The sequence below is a fragment of the Hordeum vulgare genome, chromosome 7H (assembly GCF_904849725.1).
Source record: "Hordeum vulgare subsp. vulgare chromosome 7H, MorexV3_pseudomolecules_assembly, whole genome shotgun sequence".
Taxonomy (NCBI): Eukaryota; Viridiplantae; Streptophyta; class Magnoliopsida; order Poales; family Poaceae; genus Hordeum; species Hordeum vulgare.
In genome coordinates, this window is record NC_058524.1 from 81,804,311 (window position 1) to 81,813,787 (window position 9,477).

Genomic DNA, 9,477 nt, shown 5'->3' on the forward strand with positions numbered 1-9,477 from the left:
AAATTCATGGTCGACACGTAACTTCCTCCCACTATCCAGCTTTCTCGCACACATTGGGCACCCCACGTTTCTAATTCTACCGCTAATGTAGCCCTTGATGCACCTAGCCTATGGCCCATGAGCGACTAGTTAAACTAAAAATACTTTTATATGGCAATCTGATCAGTTGGATGCAAAGCCCAAGTTATTATGACCTTTTTTTTACAGTGTGTGGCTGTTGATTACGTACGTGTATGTAAAACAGGAGTCCGGGGCGCTGGTTGCTCTGTTTAGAGCCACCTCGGCCAGACACATAGAATGAGGTGGATAACGAGGCTATATAGCAAACGCAAGTGGAGGGGAGCTACGCACTCAGATAAATCTGTTATTAACCGGAAACCAAACCGAAAAACAGGTTAATCGATTTTTTGGTTATTCATTTTGTGATGGTTTTTTGGGTTTCTAGCTTTGCATGTCAAATTTAACCCAGGCCTAGCACCTCAGGGTGTGCACTCGTTTTTTTCGATTTGATTCGGTTCAATTTATATGGTTTTATACATGGATACGGTTCGGTTTCGATAATAACCATTTAATTTTGGTTTGGTTTTAGAAATAACCAAAATAATCAATGTTTACGTGAGTTTTTTACAACAAATAATTTTTTAATCACACATGTTTTTTCGCGAACTACAAACAATTTTTATGTATCGGCTTTATACGAGGTCTGCTAGAGATGCTCTAATGAGGTCCAACCGTTAAAAAGAGAATGCATAGAGGAAAAGCATTTCGGTCTCATTTGACCGTCACGGCCCTCTTGTTGTTCTAGGGTCAGCAAGTAGGAAACAAGGCTTGTCATGTGTCTTCTGTTCGTGTCCCCTTTCAAGTTAGGGGATGGTTCATGCCTTTTGAAATGAGATTCTGAGGAAGAAACGCGCGCTGTATCACGAGTTAGTAGGTCAATGAAGGAAACGATAGCTCAACTTGTTTTTATGAAGTCAGATTTCCCTTGTTTTGCACTTCGCAAGGGGATGACTTGCGCTTGTTGTAGCCTAACTTTTTCTAGTTTGAAAGGAAGCAATACTCCATCTGTTTGTTCTTGACTTAAGCAGTTCTTGTAGTTAGGTTTCCTCAATCAAAGAGGAAGGAAGTATGATTCAAGTCACTAGTTTACTGGTTTTTTTGCCTTGGTAGTCCACGAGATACTAATTATGTCGGTACGAACAAGTTCGATTCGAGCAAACTATGGAGAAGTAAAACATGCGTGAATTAGCCATTGGAAATGAAGGTACAAGCGAGAGACTAAGTCGATTTCCTTTGTTTTAGGCGATAATGAAACTAGAGAAGCTGATGTGAGCGACGGGAAGCCATTTTCATAAATGTGTAGAAGGAGAAACGTTTCTTTACCTACCTATGGCGTTTAGCTGGGGATATAATATAGTGAAACATCCCGAGTTATATTATACATGGAGCAATGGCCCCCCTTTCGGGCGCATGCTTCCCCTTCTCAGTCTCTTTCGCACTGTTTGTTCACTCTGATCTGAGCCCTCATCCCTGGATGTCAGTAGTTGTTTCTTCTTCGACGAGCTCGACTCAGATATATCTTCCGCCCGAGTGGCACAAGCAAAGGGAGATTGCGCTCTCTTTTCCGAGAGATTCTTTCCAAACTTGTCAAGTAGATGACTGGCTGGATAGAGAGTACTACTTTATTCGCGGTACTAACCTCTGTTGACGCCGCCGTCGTCGCAGTGCCGCTCTTCTTCTTCAACTCAACTCTCTTGTGGTTTCTCAAGAACACCCACACAAGAACGCACACACGCACTCAACTCTCAACACACAAGAACACACACACGTATGGACCAAGGAGGAGCACCGATGCTTTGCCGAGAGGCTCTCTCCCTGGTAACACATTGACTACATCTTTTCCACAGCCTTCACTCGGCTTGTCTTTTCATTAACTCAATGCAACACATATTTATACACAAGTCTCGGCAACCATGCCATCTAATCCGACGCCACTACTTTTGACCCACTAACAGCACGTACGCACGGCCGAGCTAACTAACCCTGAAATCACTCCATGCTTCTTCGGCCAGCTAACAACTTAGCCATGCAGCCACACATGCAGCACTACCCTAACCAACAATACATGCACCTAACTAACACTAGTGGCTTTGCATGCATACACATGTTCACGTCTCTACATATGTACACAACCGCAACTTATAGTGTCACGTCTCAACTACATGTGTGCATGATCTAGTCAATAACTTTTAGCACTAATAACAAGATTAGTTCCAACATTCACCTCCTTAATCTTGTTAACTTAGTTCTCTCTTGAAGCCTGTGGTCATTGATGTCGCCGGTGCAACACGGAGACGTCCGCAAATGCCATCTTGTCACGCCGATTGTCGTCGTCGCCGTTCGCTTCGATGAGAGCCAAACCTCCTACACCTTCACCACGAGCGTGCCACGTGACACACTTGTTGTTTCATATTCGCCATCGATGCCGCAATTCGCCGATGACTCACCTCCATCTTCGACACCGGTGCCGCAACTCGCCGATGACTCGCCTCCATGTTCGCCACTGGTGCCACAACTCGCCGATGACTCAGCTCCATGTTGCCGACGATGACGCACCTTGTCGATGACTCGCACATGGAACTCCTTATGGCAATGGCATCCGCTCCATGGCTACCACCTCCTTCCCACCGATGACACAACCTACCGAGCGACATACCTATCTCCATCACCGTGACGCAGCTCGACGATGATGAAGACACACACCAGCCGCTAGCAGCATCACGCCGCCAAAGACGTCCAGCTTGCGCCGCCGACGTCCCCCTCATATGGAGTCCGCCACGCAGCCACACCGTCGTGCACCTCCATAGGCCGACACACGGCCCGGAGCTTCGCGCGGCCGCCGACGAACGCCGCCATTGCCGGCACGCCTCCGGCATGGCGAACCACGCCCAAAACAACCAAGCTCATGATACCAATTGTTGACGCCGCCGTCGTCGCAGCGCCGCTCTTCTTCTTCCACTCAACTCTCTTGTGGTTTCTCAAGAACACCCACACAAGATCGCACACACGCACTCAACTCTCAACACACAAGAACACACACACGCATGGACCAAGGAGGAGCACCGATGCTTTGCCGAGAGGCTCTCTCCCTGGTAACACATTGACTACATCTTTTCCACAGCCCTCACTCGGCAACACATATTTATGCACAAGTCTCGGCAACCATGCCATCTAATCCGACGCCACCACTTTTGACCCACTAACAACACGTACGCTCGGCCGAGCTAACTAACCCTGAAATCACTCCGCACTTCTTCGGCCAACTAACAACTTAGCCATGCAGCCACACATGCAGCACTACCCTAACCAACAATACATGCACCTAACTAACACTAGTGGCTTTGCATGCATACACATGTTCACGTCTCTACATACGTACACAGCCGCAACTTATAGTGTCACGTCTCAACTACATGTGTGCATGATCTAGTCAATAACTTTTAGCACTAATAACAAGATTAGTTCCAACAACCTCCCCTCAACTCCCAGGAAGAGAGAAAGGATACCATATTACAAGTAGGTGGTTGCTTAGAGCTCATGGCTAAGAATGCCACCCGCCTTACACACACTCGGATGAAATCATCCTACGTAAGAAGACAAAAGGGATAAGAAGAAAGCTTCGGGTCTAATGGAGCAGCTTGATCGCTAGCTTCGACCTCCCCATTTCTACTTACGTTACTATGGATCAAGCATTATTACAGGAATCTCGGGCGAACCAGAAGGGACATCGTTCGAGCTTTAGTTAAGCGACTCATAAGAGGATCAATGGGCCTTCCCTTCTCCCTCCGTATGGATACAAAGATGGACATATTAGCAGCTTAACGTATCTCACGACTATCTTGGCTCATACTACCACCTCCAATAATCCCTTTGGTTGAGACATCGAATGGAGAACCCCGACCAAAGGGAGTGCATTCCTTTTCATTCGATTTCAAGTAGATACCAAACTTGAACTACGTCTTTAACTGATTGTATTAGAAGCTGCCCTATCAAGAACCACCCTGTAGAAGCATCTCAACCACCTCACTCGAATAATCATATAAAAAGAGAAAACATAGTCCATCTATAAGAAGAGGCGTCTACCCCTCCATTCTCTCGCTAAGGCATTGGTTTCAAAGTGCATTTCAGATCGATAAGCTCAGAGTTGGGCTGTTTCTTGTATCTGATGGAGCATGATGTTGGTTCAGCCCTCAAGTGGTGTAATAGTAGCTTTCGTACCAACAATCTTTTCCTTTCGCCAGAGGGCAATAATTCATTTCTAGTTTTTTATACGAGCTACGCATGACCTTGATTTATCTATCCAGATGGGAGAGATTAAGGGAAACATTGCTTTTCATATTCTATTATAGGTCATCGATGGGAGTAAGGAATCTAGTTAGTTAGATGCTTAACCCAATCCACCAACTCGTGCATGCATTTTCTTCTTTGTTTGGTTTTCAGGATCCCACGTACTAGTGATGGTGGAAAAAGTGAAGTGAGGCTACTGCAGTCACAGCCCTCTCTGCACCTCTATCAATCGATGATTCAGCATCGCAAGAGTCATGTTTTAGGTGCCCTTCATAACGTCCCGCTGCCCGATACAAGGCCAAAAGTAGATCACCTCTTACTTAGTGCCAATTCTTTCAAAACTGGCATTTCCACTTTGTATTTTTTATGGCTTGGGCGTGATGATCTCTATTGTTTCAAAAGAAGAAGAAACACTAGCTGCCTGCATGAGGAGGTGTCTCTAGGGGTCTTTACGCAACCCGGTCAGAGCTAGGAAGAAGATTTGAAGGATACCACCAAAGGTTCATGCGAATGGGAGTCGAAATTGATACTGTTTTTTGCTTCTACTTTCTTTGTGAAAAGGTCCATCCTATCCTAATTATTTCTTGATGCTCAACTGCTTTTCCCTAATGTAGTGTGCTCAGTGGAGTAAGAAACCTATGCCTTTTTCTCATTTGCATGACCGTTCCTCGAATGTGGATCATGTTTTCCCAAAGATACTTTATTTCCATCTGCATTCCTATTTGCTGTGGGCTTTGGCGCGAGAAGTGATAGCTATGGCTTAACAAGCATCAACTGTTCGCACAAGCGCTGATATCTTTATGTGTCCCGTGAGAAAGAGAAATAAGTGGATGGTGTCGATCGAGGCAAGTAAAAAAACATGCTGGGAAAACTGGAACTGACGGATGCAGAAAAGAAGGTACTCGTGATGGACGATCTTGACGATGACAATGGCACATCTCAGTCGTCGGCTGTGTGTCAAGTCCATCAATTCCAAAGGAATGGTTTGTTTGCTTCACTTCACTTTACGATATTGTTCCATTGCTTCTGTGCAGTAAGAAGTTGGCAACAGGGATTTGGCATATGTAGGTTCAGTCAACCCAAGAGAACTGTTGGCGTGATGAGCTAATGGGTATAGATATTTTTAGCAGGTTGGATACCGTTGAGGTTAGTGCAGGTATAAGAACGGCTGAGAGACGAGAAAACGGCTGTCCGTGGCTATCGAATTAAGAACAATAACAGGACTTGTAGGTTCTCGTGCAATTCTAGATCATGTGACAAAAACAGGTCACTTGACTCAGTCTGTAACTTTCAATCCGTTGCACAAGCACTTATTAAATTGAAATAGGGGCATCCATTTTCGAGCTCTATCGCACTTTCCACACCTGTTGTGTACAATCATCCATACATAAGTATAACAAAAGATTCGGATCCGGAAACCGAAACAACACATAGTTGGATAGGTGTCGTGCCCTGGTCCAGGGATATTGCTAGGACCAATAATAGGAATATCATTTCAATAGCGCTAGGAAGAAGCCCCGCGGGGCGTAGTAGTTGGTGGGGAGGTTGGTGTACCGCTAGCCCATATTCTGGCATGTTGGCTTTTGAACGTGCGTATGCAGCTGTACAGGCGTGCCTACGCGATTCTTGCTTCGGCCGGCTACTTGACGGAACTTGCGTAACTAGCGACACGAATAAAAGTGATCGATGGATTTGATAGCTAAAGGCCCGTGTCGTGCCTTTGCTTTGTATTGCTTTTCGTTTTTCTGGTGTTACAATCAACACCCCTAGGGTGTCTTTTATACACGTCCACAAGGGACTATGGAAATAGACTAAGACTAGGAATCCTAATACTACTAGGACTCGGTTTGGCTTTCTTTCCTAATCCTACATGAGCAACATGATTAACATCTACATTCACCTCCTTAATCTTGTTGCTTGACTTCACTTCTTGCACTCCGACTTTCCTCCTCATCTCGATGAACTTCTGTCGACCGAGGGACTTGGTGAAAATATCGGCAAGTTGGTCTTTCGTGTTCACATGTTGAACCTCGATCAACCCTTCTTCAATGCACTCCCGGATATGGTGGAACCGGGTATCTATGTGCTTGCTCCTTTCGTGATGAACCGGATTTTTGCACAACGAGATTGCAGCTTGGTTATCGATCTTCAGTGACACCTTCTGCACCTCCCGCTTTGCAAGAATAGCTAGGAGTCTTCTCAGCCACACTGCTTGACAAGCCGCCGTGCTTGCCGCTATGTATTCTGCCTCGCATGAAGACAGTGCCACCACCTTTTGCTTCTGAGAATTCCAGCTAATCGGATTCGGGCCAAGGTAGAAAACCATGCCCGTTGTGCTCTTTCGGTCATCAACATCACCTGCCATGTCACTATCTGAATATCCACGAAGGATCAATCCTTCCTTTCCCTTTCTGTACGTGCAGCCAAGATTAATTGTGCCTTTCACATAGCGTAGAATTTGATTGACCGCGCTCATGTGTTCGGTTGTCGGATTCTCCATGAAACGACTCACGATCCCAACTGAATAAGCCAAGTCAGGTCGGGTATGCACCAAGTATCTTAGGCTACCCACAACGCTTCGATACATTGTGGTGTCCACCGGCGGATTTGAGCTACGCTTGCTCAACTTGTGACGTTGGTCCATTTGAACTTGTGTCGCGTAGCAATTTGACATGCCACACTTGTCCAATAACTTGACCGCGTAAGCCGATTGACATAGGGAAATCTCCCCGGAGCTTTGCTTCACTTCGATGCCCAAGTAATAGCTGAGTAATCCCAGATCACTCATGCTAAACTTGTTCTTCATTTGCGCCTTGAAACGTTCAATTTCTTGTACGCTATCTCCGGTGATAATAAGATCGTCGACATAAACTCCAACTAGCAGGTTTGAGCCTTTGGAGTTCTTTGTATAGACTGCGTGCTCGAGGGGACATCTCTTGAACCCGAGCGAGACCAGACTTCGGTCTAACTTTGAGTTCCAAGCTCTTGGCGCTTGCTTCAACCCGTAAAGTGCCTTCTTGAGCTTGTAAACTTTCCCTTCTTCGCCTTTCTTCTCGTAGCCGAGGGGTTGTTCCACGTACACTTCTTCTGTGAGATCGCCGTTGACGAAAGCGGATTTAACATCCATATGATGAACCTTCCAATCCTCTTGTGCTGCCAAAGCTAGGAGCACTCTCACCGTCTCGATTCGAGCAACCGGTGCAAACACCTCATCATAGTCAACTCCTTGACGTTGAACGTAGCCCTTTGCAACGAGTCTTGCCTTGTACTTCACAATGGCACCCTCCGTGTCCTTCTTTAACTTGTAAACCCACTTCAAACCTATCGTCTTTTGGTTTGGAGGTCGAGTTACCAAAGTCCACGTGCCATTGCTCTCAATTGCCTTCATCTCCTCATCCATGGCGTGCGTCCAGCTAGGACTTTTTCTCGCCTCTACGAAGTTCGCCGGCTCCTCAACTCCGAACACACATAGTCCGGAGTACTCGAGCGTAACTGGCTTTGTGTACTTGTAGACTTTCTTGAGGGTCTTGTAGCGACGAGGCCCTGAGGAGTCCGTTGTGGCTTGCGAAGGAGGCGACACAAATTGTGTCGATGTTGATGCACTTGAGGAAGACGGCTGAGACCTTGGTGTGTCATCGACATCCGTGTCGTCGGCGTAGTCGTCGTGACCGTGACCATCATCTTGATTGTCATCGTCACTATGCGCCTCGTTGTCGATGTTGTCGTCGAGATCTCCGCCTGTGTCGTGCGCGGCGTTGTCGTTATCTCCTTGCGACCTATGCGCGTCGTTGTCGGTGTCGGCACCATGATGATCACTACCATTGTGGTCACCTTGGTTGGGCGTCTTGCCAACCACCTGGACATCCTCCCCTGCATCATCATCAGTTGGAAATTCAACTGCAAATATGTTACTGTTTGGAGCATCGTTGGCTGCAGCGCTCCAATTCCACGCTTGGTTTTCTTCAAACACGACGTCGCGTGAAATCCGTAGACGCTTGGTTTGTGGATCGTAGAAACGGTATGCCTTGGTGCCAGAACTGCTCTCGTATCCGATGAACACCATCTTGGTGCTACGGTCGGCAAGCTTTGAGAGATGTGGCTCCGCCGTCTTCACATGTGCCACGCACCCGAACGTCCGTAGATGAGACACATTCGGCTTACGTCTGTAAATTGCTTCATACGGAGTCTTGCCGATCACCGCCTTCGTTGGAGCCCGGTTGAGAAGATAGACCGCCGTCGAGACAGCTTCTCCCCAAAAAATCCCCGGCAGGTTCTTGCTCTTGAGTAAACTCCTTGCCATGTCAACGACGGTTCGATTGCGCCTTTCAACGACCCCATTCTGCTGTGGCGTGTAAGGTGCCGTGAGGAACCTCTTTATGCCAATCTTCTCGCAGTAGTCGTTGAACTCATTCGACGTAAACTCTCCGCCGCGATCTGTCCGTAGAGCGCGAACCTTCAGCTTGTGTTCCATCTCCGTTGCAGCCCTCAGCTTCTTGAACGCTTCAAACGCCTCATCTTTAGACCGTAGGAGAACGACCCACATATATCTCGAGTAGTCGTCTACCACAAGGAAGAAATACTTCTTTCCAGCGTGAGTTGCCGGGGTGATAGGGCCACATAGATCACCATGGAGCAGCTCGAGTGCATCACTTGCACGATAGGTAGACTGAGCAGGGAATGGCCTGCGGTGCTATTTTCCAACCAAGCACCCGTCACATACTCGATCAGCATGGTCGATAACTGGCATCCCGGATACCATCTCCATCTTTGACATCTTCTTCAAGGCGTAGAAGTTAACGTGTCCAAATCTAGCATGCCATAACCACGAATCATCATCACTCTTGGCGAGCCAACACTCCGGTTGAGATTGATCAAGGTTGAGGATATAGAGCCTATTCCGTGTGCGATTAACACGAGCTAGCACGTTTCGGAGGTTGTCGAAGATCGTCATCACTCCGCTCTCTATATTCACCTTGCATCCATTCTCGTCAAGCTTCCCAATAGAGATGATGTTGTTGCGCAGCCGTGGGATGTAGTACACTCCGGTGAGTATGCGATGTTCGCCTGTGAGACCCTCAAAGAGGACAGATCCTTGCCCGCAAATCTCCACAGCTGAACCATCACCGAACT